We start from the raw sequence: 22,144 nt of genomic DNA on the forward strand, positions 1-22,144 counted from the left end.
TAAATTGTTTTCTAAATACCTGCTTTGGTTACACTTGGAATGCTCTCCCTTTGTTCCAGTCTGTCACTCTTAACTGTGAACCAGCTTTGAAAGTTCAACAGCTAAAACGACAGGAGCTTTAAGATGATTCTGTGGGCAAGCATTTATAAATCTTCCGCCCTCAGCTCTTGAAGCATGGCTTAAAGACTGATATTTCTTGAGGAGGAAATTATGCAAGTTAAGTCTTGCAGAATTATTCCTGAGGGGTAAAGTGAAAAATAAGTGGTGTCTCCCTTTTCCATGGTAAGTACACATTAATCTAGATTTAGCAAAGCTAAGGATAGATGCGTTGAAATCTATGAAGTGGTTATGGACCAGAGAGAACCAGGTTCTAGCTCCCTGCATAACTTGGGGGGAAAAAATTGTACATAGTATTCTTCCAGTCTTGAGCTCCTAGAAGAAGTATAAGAAATATAACACGCAATTCATTTGCATTTTTAAAATTTTTACATGTATGTATGCATGTATGTATTTTTACAGTACTTACAACCTGCCCCAGTCCTGAAGGACTCTGGGCGGCATATGACATCAAAACAAAAGAAGAAAAATACTGTATACATGTTCAATAACAAAGCTGCAAAAAAGTTTCAGGCAGTACATATGATTATGTATATATATACACACGCACACATCTGGGTTATATATATCTTGTACATTGATCTATAAATAAGCATAAGCTACTATAGCTTTTGCAGCTGTAGCATCTCATAAAGATCATTTTTGTTTTTTTCAGTTCATCCAAGCATGTTTGTTGGGTAAGCATGCAGAAACAAATTTTAATGCAATATGTGAATTTGCTTTTTTGCAGAATTTTTAATCTGCACGTTTGTATACTGGTAAATGTGCATAGGGGATTAAGAGATGAAAGAACAGAAAGCTGAAGTAAACCAAATGAATAGTGCTCTGCAAAGTTTTAGGAATAATTGTTCAATGTTTATTATGAGTTCTTAATATATTACATCAGAAGAGCAGTGGCCAACACTATTCTTTCAAGTGTCCAGTATTCGCTACCCGAGAGATGGTGTAGGAGAAACTGATAGGTAACATGATTCTATTAGCTCATCCATGATGGACAATGTAATCAATGGTATATGATGGTGTGGGGTTATTAGAAGAAGATAAAAGATAAACTAAGTCAAACGCTTCAATCTTGGGACTACATCTCTAGAACAGTGCTCTTTTCTCCATCTACATAAGCCATTAAACACGGCAGTTTTCCACCTTTGAGTAAAATATCTTAGTGACTTTTCAACACATTGCACTGGTATTAAACTAGAAGAATGAAAAACAGTACCCAGAAAAAATTAGTTTGATTTACTAATTTAGCAAGCAGAAATTATGTCACATGAATGATAATCTATGTGACATAACTAGTTCAAACTATGCACATGCATAATATATCTCAGAAGCTAGGTGTGCTGAATGAATTAAATCTTGACGTTCACTATGCAAGCTGCATTTGGACATTATCAGCATCTTTCTTTAATGGAGAGAAAAAAGCAAAGCCAAAGAAGTAATTCTCACTAAAGAAAATCCAATAATAAATGTGTTTAATCAGGTTCCATTCTTCATTCCTAGCACTTTGAAATCTCAGTGTGTTTTGAAGCAATGCTATTAGAGAAAATAAAAAATATGAATGTATGGCAAAAAAATAGGCATTTAACATTTTAAAATAGTTGCATCAAGAAAGCAAATCTTAGAAGTCAAGAACAGAATTTAAATGTTCGGAAGTTTAAAATGATATAATAAGATACAGTGGGGCAAAAAAGTATTTAGTCAGCCACCAATTGTGCAAGTTCTCCCACTTAAAAAGATGAGAGAGGCCTGTAATTTTCATCATAGGTATACTTCAACTATGAGAGACAAAATGAGAAAAAAAATCCAGAAAATCACATTGTCTGATTTTTAAAGAATTTATTTTTTTATAAATATATTTTTAGGACCCTAACCCTAACTCTTAAAAAGCCCAGTATTTAATGCCAGCTTTATATATTTATGATTGTCTTATTACACTTATGAATAATTTGAAAGACATGAGTTCTCATGATACAAACTATTGCAACATGTTATTCTAAATATTTTTCTAGGTTTTTTTTTTTTGCACTTCAGCTCAAGCCTTGAGAACAAAAGCTATCTCTTGTCAAAAGAAGCCAAGGCCATTCATGGAGATAGTGTTCAATAAAGACAACTTTTTCTATGGGGGTACTTATGCTTTCTCCACCCACCAATGGGTCTCAGGACAATGAACAGTTTATACAGATTGCAAATTCTGTCTGTCTCTGCTGTTCCTCAGAGAGGTGAAGATAAATGAGTGTGATTTCTGAAGAACTGGAATGAGTGATGTGTCTTACTTTCAGAGGACACATAAGAAGGGCTGTCCAAGGACAGGCTTCTCTTTGAAGGCATCCTCTATCTAGAGAGCTACCCCATCCATATCCAGTTTAAAGATAAAGAATCTTATGAATGGAGAACAAGTACCTTGAAGTCACCCATCAATAGCACTTGCACAGATTGAGCAGACACACAAATTATCTAGTCATAGTACGCCATATTACCTCGGTAAGATGTTCTGCCTGTCTAATTAAATTGTCTAATTAAATACTTATTTCTAAATTTGTACCAGTAGATATAAATTAGTTCTATCTGGTCCAAAGTTTGTCCTGGTTTTTTTTCATGACAAATTCCCTCTTGAGATTATAGGTATGGATATGCCAAAAAACAGATAAGCATCTATACATATAAATCAGCATAGAAACATTTTATGCAACTGAGATGTTCCTTACAGTAAGCACGGTTTTCTACTCTTACTGATATGACTCACTCATGAAATAACAAACAAACAAACAAACAAACAAATAAATAAATAAATTCTTTTAAATTTAATTTCTTTAAATAATAATCTTAAAAAATGGAAAAGGGACTGCTGAATTTTTAATTCCTTCTGAAAAAACAACTCTAGTTCCCACAAAGAAATGAATGCACAACATAAGAGTTTCCCAAATGATAAATCAAACAGCTAAAGGATGCTTACTCCACAAAAGCTTATATGACTGCCCTATTTATTCTGTCTTTTAAAGTCTCAGTGTGCTTAGGCTTTTCACTTTTGGCTCAGAATACCCTGGAAGTTAGGCTGAAGGTATATTACCAGCCCAATGTTGCACAGAAGGCCCTTCCTTGGCTGATACTGAAAAACTAAGTGGGATCAGCTCCATATAGGGATGGGAAACCAGTAGAACCTGAGTTGCAGGGTAGACAGGGTTGTAAACAACCCCACCTACTGTTGTCAACAGGGGAGTCAAAAAAGTCAAGATAGTGGCCATGACCATAAGATTTAAGCCCTGCCCCTTTTAATGTGTTTACAGAACTGTAGGTTTGCAGAAACATCATACTGCAGTTATTTAGGCATCCCAGTGAATAATAATGATTTGAGTATGACTCCATTTATTATGACTAAGTAGAATCAAGTGTGCCCTCAGAGCTAAGTTTTGGAGTAGCAATCCAGATGTCAGCCTTGTGAGGTAGTCCAGATAAGAAATACACCCAGAAGTTCCAGTTCTAACTTTATTGTAAGGTTACATTAACAGAATCTTGCAAGTCTGAAAGTACATCTCTTCCCCCTCACTTTACAGTCGAAGAAATTAGGGAGGGTCCCTTCTAAGACATTTGCTATGCCAACATTCCTTCCGCGGGCTAAGCTGCCACTTATCTGACTGTTGCCCTGGCTGTGGCTCTTCCCCCTGCCTCCCAAGGTCATTCCCACATCCCATTACACCAGGTCTTTACTCAGAAGAATGAGGAAACCTCCACAAGCAATAATAGGATTGGTTTACCACATTTTGACATGATAAAAGAATATATGTTGCTGTCTAAAAAAAGCATGGTGAAGTGTGTGACGGGTAGGAGATGTAACAGGGCCATTTAGTTCATAAATTTAATTGCATCTAGCATGGGATACCATTTTGAGAATATATGTTTATGCCTATATTGCTGCCTCTTACAGAATGTCATATAATTAGTTTTATAGGCAGATATTTGATCTTGCTAAAAAGCACAGACTTCTGTTGTCAGTATTGTGACCATAGCATTTGGAAAATGGGTCTATTTGAATTTCTGCAAGGTAGAAACGCACAGCTCTGCTTATTTTTTAGACAGTTGTATCTGTGGAGTCCTTGGGCTTCTCTGAGCTTGGTTCTTTCTTGCAAATGTTTCATTACCTGGCTAGGTAAGATCTTCAGTGCTAAAATGAGATACCATTTTAGCACTGAAGATGTTACCTAGCCGGGTAATGAAATATTTGCAAGAAAAGAACCAAGCTCAGAGAACCCCAAGGACTCCACAGTTCAACCCTGAGCTATACATATTCGCCTCTATTGGTACAATTGTATCTACTTTGGGAGTTCTCCACGTTTCTAACCATTCCCATTGTAGTGAGGCAAATCCTATTTTTGGGTCTCCTATCTCCCCTTCTCTAGCCCTGCTCCAACCCTTTTCCTAGCCACGTTCCAACCACTATGTACCCAAAGAGTGTCTTTCTGGTGCAGCAGTCCATTTTTGTCACTTCTTTAGAGTGTGTGGATGATATAGCGAAACATATTCATAATCAAGAACTGGGAGAAGATAGAGCCAATATTTCATATGGCAAGGAAGACTCCAAAAAGAGCAGAAGGCTCTTCCTGTTTGCTAGGAAGTGAGTTTTCTATTAGAAAAAGCCAATTACAACTGTAAACAGTTTATACATGTAAGTACTGTAATTCAAGTAAATTATTGTTGTTCCCTCAACATGCTTAAGTACATCAGCAGGGATTAGGTGTTGTGGGAACACAAAAAGTTTAATTGAATCAGGTAACTAGTCTTCAAATTGTTAATCCAAAACTGGCCCAGTCATGTAGAAAATTAAGCTAATTCCACCCAGTCTGTTGCATGGTGGGAACACAAAAACCTAACCAATTGACCAGTTTTGCCTAATTCTAGTCCTCCAAGAAAAATAGCTGGAGATACTGAATTGCTGAACAAGGAAGTGTCTCCATTAGAAAACTTTTACCACTTGCAGTTTAGTGTACACTTCCAAACCATTGACTGGCTGCAGTGCCAAAGCAGACTCACTGCTGCTTTCTTGGCCAGTGGAGATGTGGTTAGTGATGTCATGAAGTGTTGCTAGTATACTCCTGGTATAAGCTCATGGGAAGCTCATTTCTCACATCTTGGAGAAACTGGGTGGTTATAGTTGTTCAGGAGAAGTCAGAATGACATCACATCTGTCATGATGTCATTGTGCAAATCTGTCATGATGTCATTGTGTAGTTACATCATTTGTATCATTTGCATCATGATATAAATGATGTATAATACTTAATTTGAGTAATTTGCATGATGACACATTTGACATTATTTGCTCACTTGCCTTGGATGCCCATGTGGTGATTTTTGTTGGATCCAGTTAGTGTGACTATGTGTTGCCCAATTACTGATAAAGGGATTCGACTAGCTTAGTGGCTGACTGGATTAAGAGTATTGAGGGAACAGAGTCTAAAAGTCCAAGGCCATTTTATAAAGAAGACAGAATTCCTTTTTCCAGAGCAAAAATCAAACTCCTTTACCTTTATGGTTTACTGTCGGTTTTGATTTGTATGGGCAAATTTCAATCTGGGTCTTACCAGGGTGTTGTTATTAAGGATGTAAACTTGGGCTATCAGATCTGGATTGCAAAAATCCCATCAACCATTAAATTATCAATTGTTGTTGTTATTTATTTTGCATTATGATACTAATTCTTCATCTAGAAAGCTGCCAGACAGCTTACAGATCAATACAAGATCATATTCTGTTTGCAGGAATTATGTTTGTTTATTTTACACATATAAACAAAATTTCCCAGATATTGCGTCGCACAACTTGAAAGAAGAGTTAAATACAGTTGTGACTATTGTGTAAGTAGTAGACTAATTCTTGGTTATAACTGCCTTACATCAAATTGGTTGATTGTTCCATATGGCTCAGTATTAATTTTGATTAGCAGGATCTTGCAAAATTTCAAATAAAGACATAAATGCATCACCCAAAAAGAGGACAAAATACATTCTTAATTTGCATTAACTTTCACATGTGCTCTAAATATATGAATAGATGTAAATTTAGAAAGCATTGTACAAGATATATCATTACCCTTGGAAAGCTTCTGATCAGATATAGTTTGTTCCTGCTCATTCTCCTGCCCAGAGGCCAACTACTGATTGGCAGTTAAATGTCTCCTGCTGTCTCTTAAGATGCTTTGTTTTCCAGTTTGATCTGTTTAACTGGTCAGCCTTTTGGACAGAGGACAAGCATGGCATCTTTTAAACAGAAATGCCAGATTTTCTGCATTCAAAACAAGCAGTCACCAACTGGGCCAAGTAAGTGAACTAGGCTTTCTTTTAATAAATGCATGAGATGGTATTTGCTGCAGTGCCTAAAATTGTCAACAAGGCAATCTGTCTTCTATGTCACTTCTATAATCATTCACAAATGGAAAGCATCCTTAATGAGTTGTGACCTTATAATCAAGTGTGCAAGCCAACTTGAGGAGCAGAAATGTGTGCAAGGCATGACCAAACACAAGATCATGTGTTTGATTAAGCAAATTATGAATCCCATATAATCAGGTTTAAGTTAGGCTTTTAGACTAATAGTGCTTTGTGAATCCTGGGAAACTAGATTAGGCATTTTTTCCCCTTCTGTATGTTACTTTGCTCAGTTGCCTGAGCAACCATAATCTTTATTTCTGAAGAGATGAGGAGTCATGAAAGTAGGAGGCAAAATTTCAACAAAGGTGCTTGTTAATCCTTTTCTTATGTCCTCAGACTTTAGCTGCTATTTTATTCTTGTATGCTAGATGATACTTCGAGATGTCTGGGACTCTATATTGCCTTTTGTGATGCTTTAATTCAGCCATCACACATCTGCTGCTCTTCAGTGTGCTAGACTTCAATTCTATCTAGTTAGTTGAAGGATCATGGGAATTGAAGTACAACATATTTGAAGGGTACCAGAATGCAGAAGATAGCTTTAATTTAACTAAACAAGCCATGGCTATCTTCTATGTGGCAGGCAGTATTGTTTCATTTTGTTTATGTTTCTAATTGTTTAAATTCAATATTATATTTAATTGTTTTAATTTAGTATTATATTTTGTAAATCCCCCAGAGTCTACTGAAGTGGGCGGCTATATTAAATGTAAATAATAATAATAATAATAATAATAATAATAATAATAATAATAATAATAATAATAATAAAGTGTCTGTCCCATAAACAATATGGGGAGATGTAATTTACAGAAACCTATACCGTATCAGCCGTCACCCGGGTCAACAAGGACTGCACTAGGTGTTCTAGTTCCTGGACATCTGATGACAAGTGGGCTACAGGACTCAGGACTGTTGGCTGAGCAACCAGGGCCAGCAGCTGCAGGACTACTTGGAAGAAAAGTTGTTTACCCATCAGAAATATACAAAGACTGAAAACAAAGAAATAATGATCTGCTATTACAAATCAAGCCCAACGAGAAGAGGCTATCTGAAAAGAATGTATCAGTTCTGGGAAGAACAACATCCAGAATCAGAAATAACAGAACAGAGGCTAGCAGATCAACATCAATTTATAATACAAAATAAAGTATTCACAGAAGTAGAATTGGAAGAACTGCAAAGGTCTATCCAGGGCAAAGAAATTGAAGCCTTGCCAGAAGTAGCTCAGACTGTAGAGGCAAACCAGAGGGAATCAGCAGTAGAGGAAGCCAGCATAGCTATTGAATTGTTTTCATTCCCAAACCAGGCACCTTCTCCTCTGCCTTCTCCTCAGAAAGAACAAAGCGCTCTAACTAAAAAAACAAGAGGAATTGAAGCAAAGAATAACTGAGCATCTAGAACAGCACAAAAAGAACAGAATAAGGTTGCCTGCATTGAAGGTTGTTATAAAGAACCAGCTAGCACAAGTATTAAAAGATGGCAATACTGTAATTTCAAATATAAACACTAGCTCACTGCAAGAAACAAAACAACTAATGTACAGCATGGCTGTAGTTATAACTGAATACCTTGGGTGTAAAATCAACAAACAAGAAATAAAGCCAAACAGTGCACCACCAAAATGGAAGGTCAGATTAGAAAATCAGATCAGCATGTTAAGGTCAGATGCAAGAAAGCTAGAACAGATGAAAGAAAAGAAGCTGAAGAACAAGAAGACCAACGAATACCTGATCAAGAAATATCACCTAGAAACAAGGAAGATCAAAGAAGCACTGGAAATAATAAAGCACCAAATAACAGCCATAGCGAAAAAGATAAGCAGAAAGAAGCCCAAATTGTACCATATAGGCAGAATCTCCAATTTCAGTTGAATCAGAAATGCTTCTACCAATCCATCAATGGAGATACTGCAATGAACTACTCAACACCTGACAAAGAAGAAACAGTGCAGTTCTGGATGCAGCTATGGGACAATCCAAAGAAATACAAGAATGCAGCTTGGATGAAGGAGGTGGATAAGAATAAAAAAGAAGCTGAAATGAAAGAACTCGTAATAACAGCAGAAATGGTGGAGAAGAGGGCAAGGAAGATCAAGAATTGGTCAGCACCAGGTGAAGATGAACTGCATGGTTTTTGGTTGAAACATCTGACTGTCTACACCCACTCATTGCCAAGCAGTTTAACAACATACTGCAAGAAGGTGAAATTGAAGATTGGTTAACATCTGGCAAAAACCTACTTGATAATGAAAGATCCAACCAAAGGGGCAGCACCAGGCAACTACAGGCCAATTACCTGCTTATCAACAACTTTCAGATTGCTAACTGGTGTGATAGCTGATGCAATCCAACAGCATCTAGTTGAAAACAAGTTCTTTCCATTTGAGCAGAAATGGAAACAGCAGAGGCATAAAAGATCAGCTCTTAATTGACAAGATGATTTTGGAAAACTGCAAGAGAAGGACCAACTTGTATGTAGCTTGGATTGATTACAAGAAAGCATTTGACTCCCTGCCACATGATTGGATAATCAAGTGCCTAGAAATAACAGGAGTCAGTGGAAACATCAGAAGCTTTGTGCAAAGATCAATGGCACAAATAGAAGACACAGTTGCTGGTCAATGGTGATAGACTGTGAGAGGTTAATATTGAGAGAGGAATCTTTCAAGGGGACTCATATCACCACTACTGTTTGTCATTGCATTGATTCCTGTGTCAACAATACTGAACAAGTTAGGCCCTGGCTATCAAACATAAAAAACATCTGCCAGGTTATCCCACCTCCTTTACACGGACAATCTGAAGCTGTATGGAAAAACACCATCTGAAATAGAATTGCTGCTCAACTCTGTCCAAATATACAGCCAAGATATTGCAATGGAGTTTGGATTGGACAAATGTGCCACCTTACCATCAGAAGCTGAGGAAACAGTGGGCTACCTAGTTAGCTTCTGCCACAAGGTTGCACAGGCTGACTACAAACAATATCATGACAAAGTAGCAACAATGGTGCATTGCAATATCTGCAAGAAATACCATTTGCCTGCAAGCAAGAACTGGTGGAACCACAGAACAGAAACAGTAATAGAAAATGAAGAAGCTAAAGTGCTCTGGGACTTTAGAATTCAAATCGACAAGCACCTGTTACATAACACCCCACACTTAACAACTGTTGATAAGAAAGACAAAAAAGTCTGGATAGTGGACCTTGTAATACCTGGAGACAGCAGAATAGAAGAGAAAGAACTGGAGGAAATCACAAAATATAAAGACCTGCAAATAGAACAACTGTGACAAAGAAAGCAAAGATAGGACTAATAGTAATAGGCGCCTTGGGTACAATCCCAAAACATCTGGAGTACCACTTGAAAACCATTGGCATTGACAAAATCACCATCAGTCAGTTGCAAAAGGCAGCTTTACTTGGAACAGCTTATATCCTGCAATGATACCTTTATCACCAGCAAACAACAACATCTGCCTTTCCCAGATCCTAGGGAAGGACTCGATAGATGGATAAAAATGGCAAATCCAGTCTAAACAACTGGCTGTGTGACCAACAATAATACCTGTTCTATTAATAATACCCAGCTGTTGTATCCTACCTGAAGACTAGGAGCGTTTGCAAGCATTTGTTGAAATTTCTGATGATCAGAGCCAGCACCCAGCAAAGATCATGCATGGGTAGAGGTTTAAGATGCTAAGCTTTGAATGAAATGCTAAGATGAGCATAATTCCAAATGCACAAGAAACTGGATTAAGAATCAGAGAAGTTATGCAAGAAGTATATATTACTGGCAAGACTAATTACCCAGTACATAGGCTATATGTTTACTCTTTATCTATCTCTCAGCCTAATCACTGAAGAGAAGAATTTGTGTATGTATGTGTGTGTGTGTATCTGCATTTGGTTGCATTTAGGGACAAAAGGTCATCTCAGCATCTTTGTGAGGGAGATATGACCTTTCCTCCCTAAATGCAACCAAAATCCCTCCCTCCTGCTTGGCAATCAGGTTTTTTTTGGGGGAAAAAACACTTCACATGAATAAATAGAATATTTTTTCTAAGCATAATTGAGTTATAGAGGGAGGGTGCAAAGAGGAAGGCTCCGGGCCAGACTTAAGGCAGCATTGCCTATCCTTAATCTATAGGCAGGGCTTCTCCACTCTGATCTAACTCTTGTATTTTGTCCTTCTAAAGAATTCACAATGATATTTATGAGACGAGGATTAACTCATTCTTATCCTCACAATAACCTATCAAGGAAGGTTAAGCAGAAAGATAGTTCCTGGCTCAAAGGTCATCTAGTACAAGGATGGAGAGAAAAAAAGGCAAAATCTTTGTTTAATTTCTGTGACAGTGCCTTTATAAAGAAGGAGCATACTAAAGATACAAATCTACCTTGCATAAGATTTCTGTCATTCTATATTTACTTATTGGCAAATATCAAGTCACCTGAAAATGTGTCGGAGAGCGGGAAATAGTCTGGCTTGATTTTTTCAAAGATGTTTCTAAGACGGTCCCATTATTCTTTTGGAAAGAATAAGTCTTTAGTTAGGTCAAAACACTTGATAGCAAACCTACTGTTATAAAAGCTTTCTCATAACTGGGACATGGCCATATTAGCAATGGTTGCTAAGTGACAGGAAATAATTCTAGATTTTCATTCTAAAGCAATCATTCTATATCAATTCATCCTTGATTATTTTTAACTAAAGGAGAAGAGCCAAATAAACAGCTGCCTGGGGGCGGTGTAAATTTGTGCAACATAAATTCTTACAAATGTCCGTCCTTCTATACATGTGTCAAGCACCTACTTGTGATCCCTCTGGGTTCAGCCAGGCACAAGCCCATGAAATTGCAGCATTTCATGAATTCTTATTTTTGCAGGGAGAACTATCAAAGGGAAACTCAAATCACTTATTGAGAAACTTTTCCAATGTTCTTAGAAATCTTGGATGAGAATCACGTTTAACATGGTTGTCATGCTTACTAGATGAACATGGGTTTTTTCTGATTTGTCTCTGCAATTTCAGGAAAATGAGTATTAATAACAATTGCCTTCACTTCAGAGTGATCTCTGTGGCAAACAGTGAGGCCCATGTAGCATGTATGCTGCCATGTAGAGTGTGCAATGTCTTTTATTTGTCAGTGGCTAATCCTAGTTGTTACAACCTCAGATTATCTCAGGGATCAGACTGTTAGTTATTGGGGGTCATACAAGGGAGGAATACTAACTTCATGTCCTATCTATCAACTTCCCACAGACATCTGCTTGCCTCTCATGTGAAACTAGATGCTGGATTAGATAAAATGTTGGTCTGATCCAGTATCTTTTTTTATCCTTATGTTAACAGAATCCATTGTTTGATTTCAGATGTCTTTTTATTCTGTTGTACTACAATGGAAGATAATTCTACTACGTATCCAGTGCTGCAAATGCATGCGTGCATGCACACACACATACACATATAGGTTTCCATTACTTTACGCGAAAACCTTGCATAAAGCGAATTTGCATAGAGACATTGAACCAGTGGACAAAGGGAGCTGCAAGATATGGTGTCAAATTCTGTAACCCAAATGCATTGACAAATGTGCTCATAAAGCACTTTGTTTACTCAAAGCTGTTTTCTTCCTTGTCTCATGCTCCATGTACAAGGAAAGCGTTTTCTCCATCTTTTCTACAGCTGGATTTCTAATGTGCATAGTTATCATGGCAGACAAAGGGGTAGAATGCAACATGGCAGTACAAATGCTACTGGTATTCTTCTTCATGCTGTGTACAGTAAATTCACCCAGGTTAAACACTCTTCTTAGGGCTGAGGATCATTCACCAGCTTTGGCATGATGTAATATGTCCAACTTTGCTTCTAGCGTTACAGAGGTCCTTTTCATTTTCCTTTTGGACAAGATGCTCATGGCCATTTTGACCCCATAGCAGCAGTAATAGCTAGTACAGATACAGAAGTAAGCGGGAACCAAGGATGCACAGCTAACAACTGCACAACCGAATGATAAATGCATGAGTGAGGATAGAAAGGGGTTTAGCAGGAAAACATTCAAGTGATTTTGGCAGGAAGAAATATTGGCATGCTTCCAGATGTCGGGCACAAACTGACTATGCTGACAAAATCACATAATAGTGCATTTTGTTTGCCTAAAGCAAATTCCTGGACAAAATGATCAATCATATTATAGCAAATTTGCATTAAGCAGTGGAAATCTCTAATTTCGATCTGATAATTGTTGAAATGCACAGGCATATCTTGCATTTCTTTATTTTGTATTACCTATAAGCCTCTTTTTTGGTATTTAAAATACATTCATAATGATACTATATCCTCTAGCTGGCTTCAAACAGCATTCTAAATTATGGTTTGTTTTAACTATGGTTTGTTTTTAAACTACAGTGTTCTAGCTCATATAATACCAAGCAATAAATCATGCTTTACAAATCTCAGTGTGTAGGTTCAAACATCTTGCTAAGCAAAAATCACACACTCAACACTGTATTGTATTGTGCTATGTGAACCATGCTAAAAAATACAGAAAGAAATCCACAGACCAGATTCATTTAAAACTACTTCAGCTCCCTTCACTGCTATGACCCCCTTGGATCTCCAAGCTGCTGGTGCTGTACCGGGCAATGCATGGGATCCAGGCCCTGGACCTCTCCTTCAGGGGCCTTCAACTCACAACAGTGGCTCCTGTGGCAGCATTAATCCACTCCTGAGTGCCGCCCCACAGGACCTGGCCAGGATCCATGGGCTCTTGCCTAGCCTCACCTTCACCCACTTCCAAGAGCAGCTCTTCCTGGGGGTGCATGCTGGATCCTGGCCCCAAGCTTGGACACCTGCTCTGGGCAGCCCAAGCACTGTACCTCCTCCACTTCCTGCAGGAGGACAGTGCTTCACAATGTTCAATTCATTTTTGCTTGGTTTGGGGACTTCCCCTCCCATTCCCATTCTTCTGTTTGTAAACCAAAACAAAGAAGCAAACAAAAGGATGGCCAAAATGCCAAACTTTTGAGAAGGGGAGGCCTATAGCTTGCCTGTTCCTGGAGACAAACTGAGCAGTTACGGCTATGATTCACCAGATATGGATAATCTGATAATTGATTTGGTAGCAGGGTTGGGTGGCAGGCTGGTAGAGTCTTGTATATTCAAAAACTGTTTTTATCCAATTCCTAAATATATTTGCTTCCTAAGGTTGAATACAAGAATTGGAAGTCTAAGATCAAGTAAGTAGCTATTTGGCCTAAATCCCTGTTTCTTGTACTGCAATTTCCTTCACCTACCATTATCTATTGTTCTGGTACTCTCCTTAATTGCCTCCTCTGTGCCTTCCCTTCAGTCATCTTCTCTTTGGACTTCCTGCAATTTATGTCCTTTTTCCACTTACCAGGTTAACTTCCAGAGCTGACCCTCCTAAAAGCTGTGTAAGGTTTAAAGCCAGGTGATCTGGGCTGCAAATGTTCATAACAGTTTTGTTTCTGAGGAGAAGGATGTTCACAAACATTCGATATCTTTCCAGTTGCTGATCAGGACTTAATTGCTGGACAAGAAGGATAAATTAGATAGCAAGTTTTTTTTTTTTCAACCAATTCTGCTCCCAAGAATTGGGAAGGAAAAGGAACGTAAAGAGGGGGAAAAGAGTTCTGTTACAGCAGCCAGTAAGACATTGGTGTTTTTTTTTTACCCATTTGAAGGGTTGTAGGTATAAATATGTAGGTATATTCTGTTCAGCTTGACCCTTGTTCCTTTTCCTGTTTGTTTCAAAACGGTAGAATCAATTCCCACACCTTGCTTTGGAAGCCAAAGATGATTCAAGGGAACTGTTCACGCAGACATTTCTTTCATTTAAAAACAGCTCCTCTACTGTTTAATCATATGCACGTACGATGACTTTATGTTCCAGTAAAGTTATCCAGAATACTTTAAATCCATCTATAACTGATTTATATGCCTATGCAAACAAAGTTCTCTGTTTTATCTTTTTGGAACACATATTTTTGAAGCTTGGAGAAAAACAATAGAAACCAGTTGCACCAAAATCAGAGAGAAAGCTCTAAGGAAGAAAAGTGATAGGGAGAAAGATTTCCATTTAATTGTTACCCTTATTTGTAATAATCTAAAGCAGAACATAAGTCTAAAATCAGTCTCTGTGGCCACCTATACATTATCTCTCACTGTAATCAGATCTTGACCTCTAAAAGCAGGAATGCCTTGTTTTCACTCAAAGGTTTCTGAAAAAGCAAGGCTCCTCATCTGGGGTCTGAATGAAAGCCTTGTTAGAGAGTGGATTAGAATCAAACACTCCCTGCCACTTCTATGGGGCTGGATTTGCAAGGGCTCTTGGCAAGATTCTGAAAGGCTGCAGGTGGTCCCTAGACTTGCTTTCAGCTTTACCAGAACACACAGGAAGAACGGTATTCCCAGCAGGTATCAAGGAAAGATGCTACTCAATGCTGCTTGCCTTGGACCATCTGCTTTGTCTGAAGTGGCTGTCCACATTCATCGGCTGTTTCTTCTCTTTAAAAAAATCCATATTGTTGCCAGCAAAAAATGACAAATGGGATTGTGAGGAGGGGGAAGCACCCCCTTCGCACACAGTATGGAGCCAGAAGATAGGCACAGAAAAAGTCTCTGAACAGTGGCAGATAATTTTGCTGCATTTAATTTCAGGGCTGAACATTCCATTTGTTCTGGAAGTGAAAAATCCTTCTTATTGCTATTGAAATTAAGTGTGCCTGCCCATATGCCGTGTCTTGGTTGCTAATTTAGAATATAGCATTAAAACAATCCATGTGAGGGAAATATAACACAAGTATTTGTATCCAAAAAACACACATAACACTTTCAGTTTTAGTGTGCATATTCAGTTGGGTCCTGAATGTGCATACCAAATAGAATATTAAATACTGCTAAATAAGAGGAAGGAAAGCTGCACTGAGACTACAGCGGGTTGAATTGGGAATGCAATGGAGGACGGGAGAGAGAGATCCCTCAGATCTACAAATACATGCAAAATGGCAATGGCTGGAACTTCGAGGACCAGTCATAAGTCCCTTCCTTCAGCACCATCATAATGGTTGCTGAATGAATCGTTGTAACTGGAGGACTACCTGTATTATAAAAACAATATCACTGAATGATCTTTAAGTCATTTCAATAAATTATCATTGGTAATTTCATCGATTTGTGTCTTAATAGGAACACTTTGGGAGATTTTTGAATATATTTTAACACATGTGGCAATCTTTAAGTCAATTTAAATATCCCTGTTGTGATGGGTAATCGATTTGTTGGTCGTTACCCAAAGAAAAACCGCTTTTGCCCAGTTTGGGGTAATTTATCCAGGTTTGGGGAGCACTGCACTAATTTTCATTTCCATATAATTTCCCAGAGCAGCCTCATATAAAATACCTTAGAATAATAAAATAATATATGCCCAAGCAGCCTCAAAACTCTGGATCCCAGAAGGGAAAAGAAATGCCTGCTCACTGTGGGTGGTGAGTTCACTCTTCCACAGAGCATGAATCCCTATTGAGGTACACAACCCCAAACTGGATGTAAGGAACTTTCACGAGGCCAGGGCCCATGCATTTTTTAAAACAGGGGAGGCAGAGGCTTCAAACTTCAGGCATCACAAAGGATGTGCCCAATGACATAATGCTAATTTTGGGGACCTTTTCAGGAGTAACCTGGAGGTAAAATCTATTTTGTCTCTTACAATCCCTCCCCTTCTAAAGCTGAGAAACATTGATTCTGGCAGGTTCAACTATTATTTGGCTGTTTTTGGGTCCAGATATGTATATTTGCCTCCTGGTTCATTCTTCACTTTTGACTTGCTCTGTGGTCCTGACTGCTGGTTTTGTCTCATGGACTGACACAAGGCTTCCTTAACTGAGATCCCTACTGGCTTTATCCCATAGAGTCCTACACGCAGGAGCGAACAGAACTGAGTACAATTTCGCATAGGGTTTTCTGGACTGATAAGACTCCGATTCGAGAAGCGGACAGAACAGAATATTGACTCCCTTATCAGAAAAAGGCTTTATGGGAATTACCTAAGCATGATACAATCAACATTGGGCTCAGGAATCTTTCATGGCTGAAACCAAACTGGGCATTTAGTCCTTATCAAATGGACAGGGGGCTGACACTAATGGCGTTTTGCATGTGGCTAGTCAGACTGTTCACAAATACTTTCTTCCTCCTCAACATACGTGGCATTCTGAGAAAATGCTTGAACAGCATAATGATACCTCTGGTATCGGGAGGAAAAGGAAGGGAATTGTTTTAACTACAATAATAACTACAGAGATGTCCTTATGAATTATAGATGCAAAAAACAGACAAACCAAAAAACACATCAAGTATGAAGTCTGGAGTCCTTGGTGGTCTCTGAGCTGGGTTGTTTGCTTGCAGATGTTTCATTACCCAGCTAGGTAACATCATCAGTGCTAGTGGGTGTGGGGTTTGCTCCCTGTTTATACACAGCAACCTACTCTGTGAGCGTTGGTGGGGGTGCGGTTTTCTCCTTGGTAGTTCCTTGATTAGGGTATTGTTTTCTGCTTGATTGTTTGTCTCCTTGGTAGTTCCTTGATTAGAGCATTGTTTTCTGCTTGATTGTCTGATGTTAATCCCTACTTTTTCTGAGTGTAAGGTGCTGGAGAGGGGATGTGTTCTGGTCTTTTTGTTTCCTTCTTAGCTTTTTTATTGTCTCTTTTGAATGGTGTGTAAACATGGTTTATTTCTATGTGTCTGTCAAGGACTCCACAGTTCAATCCTGAGCTACATATATTATCTTCTATCACAAGTATGAAGTAGCATTGCTTCCTGACTGTTGTTGGCTGAGAGATGTGAATCTGAGAGCCAGAATGATTTTAAGAAAGGCAGAAGCTGTCCAGAGATTGTGTTATTTATTTAATATTAAGTTACTATTTGATACCACCTAACCAAGATATAAGGGGATTTTCTTTTTTTTACTAATATTTTTATTGAAGACTTTAATTACAAAAATAAAAGCAAATACAAACTAAACTCAGAGAGAGAAGGAGAAATAGAAAGAAAGAATAAAAAGTGCAAAGAAAGAAAAAGGAAAAGGAAAAGGAAAAGAAAAAGAGAAAGAAAAAAGTAGGATAAAGAAAAAGAAAAGAAATATATAAAGAAGTGACTTCTGATCTCCATTATAACAAGTATAAACAAACTTAATAACTCTTCACCCCCATAAGGTTACAAACAAATATCTCTTCTTCCCATAACCCATCCCTTATTTATATGCAAATCCATAAACCATCAACTTTTCAGTCCCGGTGTCAGCAAAAAATCCATAAAGAGTTACCAGAGCTTTATAGAAACATACAGTATAAGGGGATTTTCATGGCTCCTTGGACTTGGAACTTCTTTAATGTGAAAACCAATATAGCAGACTAGTTAGAATAGTAGTAAGGCTATAGAAAGATCCAAATTCAAAAGTCTATCTCAGGCTAGCAAGTCCCCCTCTGATACTTGACTAGAGCAGAACAAAATACCAAGTTTATAACAACAAGCCATCTGAGACTTCTAGTTCAGAAGCAATTTGACACAGAAAACCAGTTACCATTATGTCCTGTTTATGGACTTCTCAGAATAGATGCTGATCAAGACAGGCCTTTTGTTTGATTTAGTATGGCCCTTCTTAGATGTTTATCTATTATGAAAGCTAAAAAGTTGATAACCACCTGCCAGATCAAATACTTGGCCTAAATTTTGTCTACCTCTAAAAAGCCACTGTGGGCATGGCAGTAAGAAGGTGACATTGGTTGGGTTGGGGCTGAAAGTTTTCCAACCTTTGGGATATTTGGGAGGGGGGCACTGTTAAAAGGCTAAGTATGTTCATCAAGCTTTGTGAAGGATTACCAAAGCTCTTTAGTGTTTAATGCTTAATTCTTAAAAATGAAAAAAAAAGGGGGGTCAGTCTTGTCAGCATAATCTGGGGGTACTCTGGGAACTGCCAAAATAAGCCTGCCTGGGAGTGCACATGGGTGAGAGATGAGCCACAAGCCAGAGATTCTCAGGTCAAAGATATCTGTTGAGTCAACAACCAACAATCATTCAGCTTCAGTGCCATGGAGCACAGGACAGTTTTTGAAACATGGAAAAGGTGGGACAAAGCAATGGTAGGTGCAAGAGGGAGCTGCACCATCTTCTCCTGGATTTCTAAACAGTAAAGGAAATAGCAGTGTGGTGTGCCCCCACTCTCATGGCCTTCAGGAAGAGCATGAAATCTTGGCTATGCCAGATGGCCTGGGGACTGGATGGGGGCTTGCACCAGTGGAAGTGGCTTATGGGGTAATTGATTCTACCCCCCCCCCCATCATCTTGAATGCGTTTAGTCTTTTTATGTATAAGGGTTTTTTTTATACAGTCTGACTTTTAATTAATTAATGTGGATATTAATTTTTAAAATTGTTTTCAGGTTTTATTCTAACTGTGAGCCTCCCAGAGTCACCCTCTGGGGGAGATGGGTGGCATACAAATTTAATAAATAAATAAATAAATAAATAAATAAATAAATAAATAAATAAAGCATGCTTGACTTAGTTGGGCTAGAGTTGTCTTGTTCTAGTAGAATGATGGAGAAGTATCTTCTAAATCCTTTCTGTAATTAATAAAGACTAGCAAGAATATATTGTATATATATATACAAGATTTTTTTTAAAAGTTTTACTTGCTGTTTTATCATACAAATGCCAGACTAAATATGAGATATAAGGTAGCTCTTTAACCTTTAAAAGCTACAAGCTAATATTCAGGTGCATGAAAAATGATTCAGTATTTGCTATTTGCCAATATTTGTACGGTAGCAGTTAATATTCAAAAGGCATACATGTAGTATCTTTACAGAAATTGAGTATATTTAAACTAATACTAAGTTTAAAAAGTCAAATGTTTTATATGAACCCATTCTATTTTTCACAACTGATACCACTGAGAAGAATATGAATATCATATAGGGGGATAAACAGAAACTTTGATGCAATATCAAAAAGTCAAGTATTGTTACTGAATCTGCAGATCAGTTAGGCAAAGCTGGTGTATACTTTGAATCAAAAGGTATTTCAAACAAAATGTATGGGAGACTTCAGGTCAAAGTAAAGGTAGATCAAGTTATGATACTAATTTGTAATTATTCAATTATACTGTATAACCCAGTATCATACAGCAGATGTATAAAGAAACTGAAATATTTTAATCAAGGTTGCTTGAGCAACTGAAATAAATGTCAGGATAAAATTCCCATCATTTGCTAAGAGGATATTTCAATGAGTAGGAGCCAAGCAAAAGCTTGTTTCTACTAGTCAAGCTAGATCATTCAAATGTTCAGCTGCCTTTCCAAGAAGATATATAGGTAATCTTACAGCCCTAATAAAGCAGATTGGGTGGCAGACTAGCATAAACTTGAAAGTTACAGCAACAAATTAACTAAGTTGGAACTGACAACTGATGCCACTGCTTATAGATGCCAGAAGCAGAACCCAATCAAATATGGCATAAATTATTCACTATGTCTGCTTTCATCTCTCTGATATAAGTATACATTTGGGGAAGGCTTGAACTTACGAATATCTATAGTAGTTTTCTTCAACTTGCAAGTCTCTTGGTATGTTGGGACTTATTTATTATTTATTTATGGTGCCTTCGAGTCAGTGTTGACTCTTGGCAACTGCCTGGACAAGTCCCTGCAGTTTTCTTGGCAAGATTTCAGAAGTGGCTTGCCATTGCCTTTTCCTATGGCTGAGAGAGAGTGACTGGCCCAAGGTCACCCAGCTGGCTTCATGCCTAAGGCAGGACGAGAACTCACAGTCTCCTGGTTTCCAAAACTACAAAATTTTTAGCCATATGGGTTTTCTTTGATTGTCCAAATAGGAATTCTGGGAGTTACAATCCCAACACATCCGAAGGAACAAGTTTGGACAACTGATACAGAAGGTCATACAATGCATTAATGTATTAGGAAATTTTGTGGTATATATTGTTGTTATTGCTATTTTATTATATTTTTAATATTTGCAAATTGTCTAGTCTCTCTGGTCTAAATTGGGATTAAATTACATGCATGCATAAATAAATGACAATGACTTCATGTTGTCAGCCCTTTGAAGTAGTCAAGGTCAGGAAACAGGAGTCCTGAAATGTATTTTGATGTGATTAAGGTATTGCAATAGAATCTTGAAAACCTATCAAAGCCTCCTCTACTTCAGCTTAAACCTAACAGAGTCAAGGTGGAGTTGATTTGGGTTTCTTTCTCACGTTTTTAAAGTTCCCAGGTCTCAGATATCCTTTTTGTAACAGCTTGCCATTTCCCTCCTCCTTCTTTGAATGAAACTCACATTTCATCACACATACTAAGTCAGATCAATATTCCAATTAGCCCAGTATAGTCTCCATGTTACCATCAAGGATGTGCATCTTCATTAACTACTAGGACTATCTAAAATTGACATTGGCTGGCATACTCTTTCTTGCTGCTGCCTGCCGTTCTCTTCTTGCTCCTCTGGGGCCAAGTTACCCAGGGTTACTTCTTGTCATTTGTTAAAAGAGTTCGTTTATCCTCAATATTCAGGCTGGGAGGGCTGTTTCTTAAGAGGGTTTGAAATAAATTTGCCTGCTTCTCCTTTTCTGCAGACTCTACATTCACTCCCTTGGGAACTGTAACATTCATATACAATATTTACATCTGTCAGGGGTGTCTGTGGGGTGTGTGTGTATCAAAAAAGTAAAAGTTAAAAAAGTTTTTTTAACATGAGTTAATGCACATAAAAAAGGGGCAGAACTTGTACCAGATGGTTGAGAATGCATCTTGGCTTTTTGACACTCCCTATGGATGCCTCTCACATCTGTACTTATACAATTGCTAGTAAACTATTTTTATAATAAAAATTATAAAATAAATTTCAAATTCAAATTGTATAATACCTGGTCTATCACTTCTTGGACCTTTATTTATTGCTATTTTTAAGTGATATCCAATCTGTTTGTGATAAGTGTCCCTACCAGCTTTTTCCAGAACAGATGAGTAAAGTGGGAAACTTAACAACCGGCCAGTCCTTCATTGTGCCACTAGAACTAGCAATTTTTCATTTATGAAATCATAAGAAGTTTTGAATGACAAGATATTGCTACAGATTGTTTTCAGAATCCCCCAAATTCTATATTTAAGTATGTACACATTTATGTGCTACCCATTCCAGAGTCTCTGGGCAGTTCACAGAACAAATGTCAAATAAATGTCTGTGTTGTAGCAGCAATAACTGAAGAATCACACACAGACCAAATACAAATAACTTATGAATCAACAGAAAAAGAATGATGGCAAAATTCTACCCAACAAACTATATAAGCTGCAGTGGGCCAAAAAGGTATTATTAACATACAATGCCACTAGCCTACATAACGTAAACATCCAGCCTATAAAAACAGTTATAATAGCCTCTACCTATCAGAATATTATATATGACAGACTGCAATAGGATTTCATGCTGCAGAGAAACAGCATTACAGAAATTAAATAGGAAATAAAATGCAGGTAAAACTTTCTGCCTAAGAACACTTT

The sequence above is a fragment of the Python bivittatus genome, unplaced genomic scaffold (assembly GCF_059951505.1).
Source record: "Python bivittatus isolate LINGU-HERP-01145 unplaced genomic scaffold, Pbiv_v1 ctg000850_np1212, whole genome shotgun sequence".
NCBI classification, from domain to species: Eukaryota; Metazoa; Chordata; class Lepidosauria; order Squamata; family Pythonidae; genus Python; species Python bivittatus.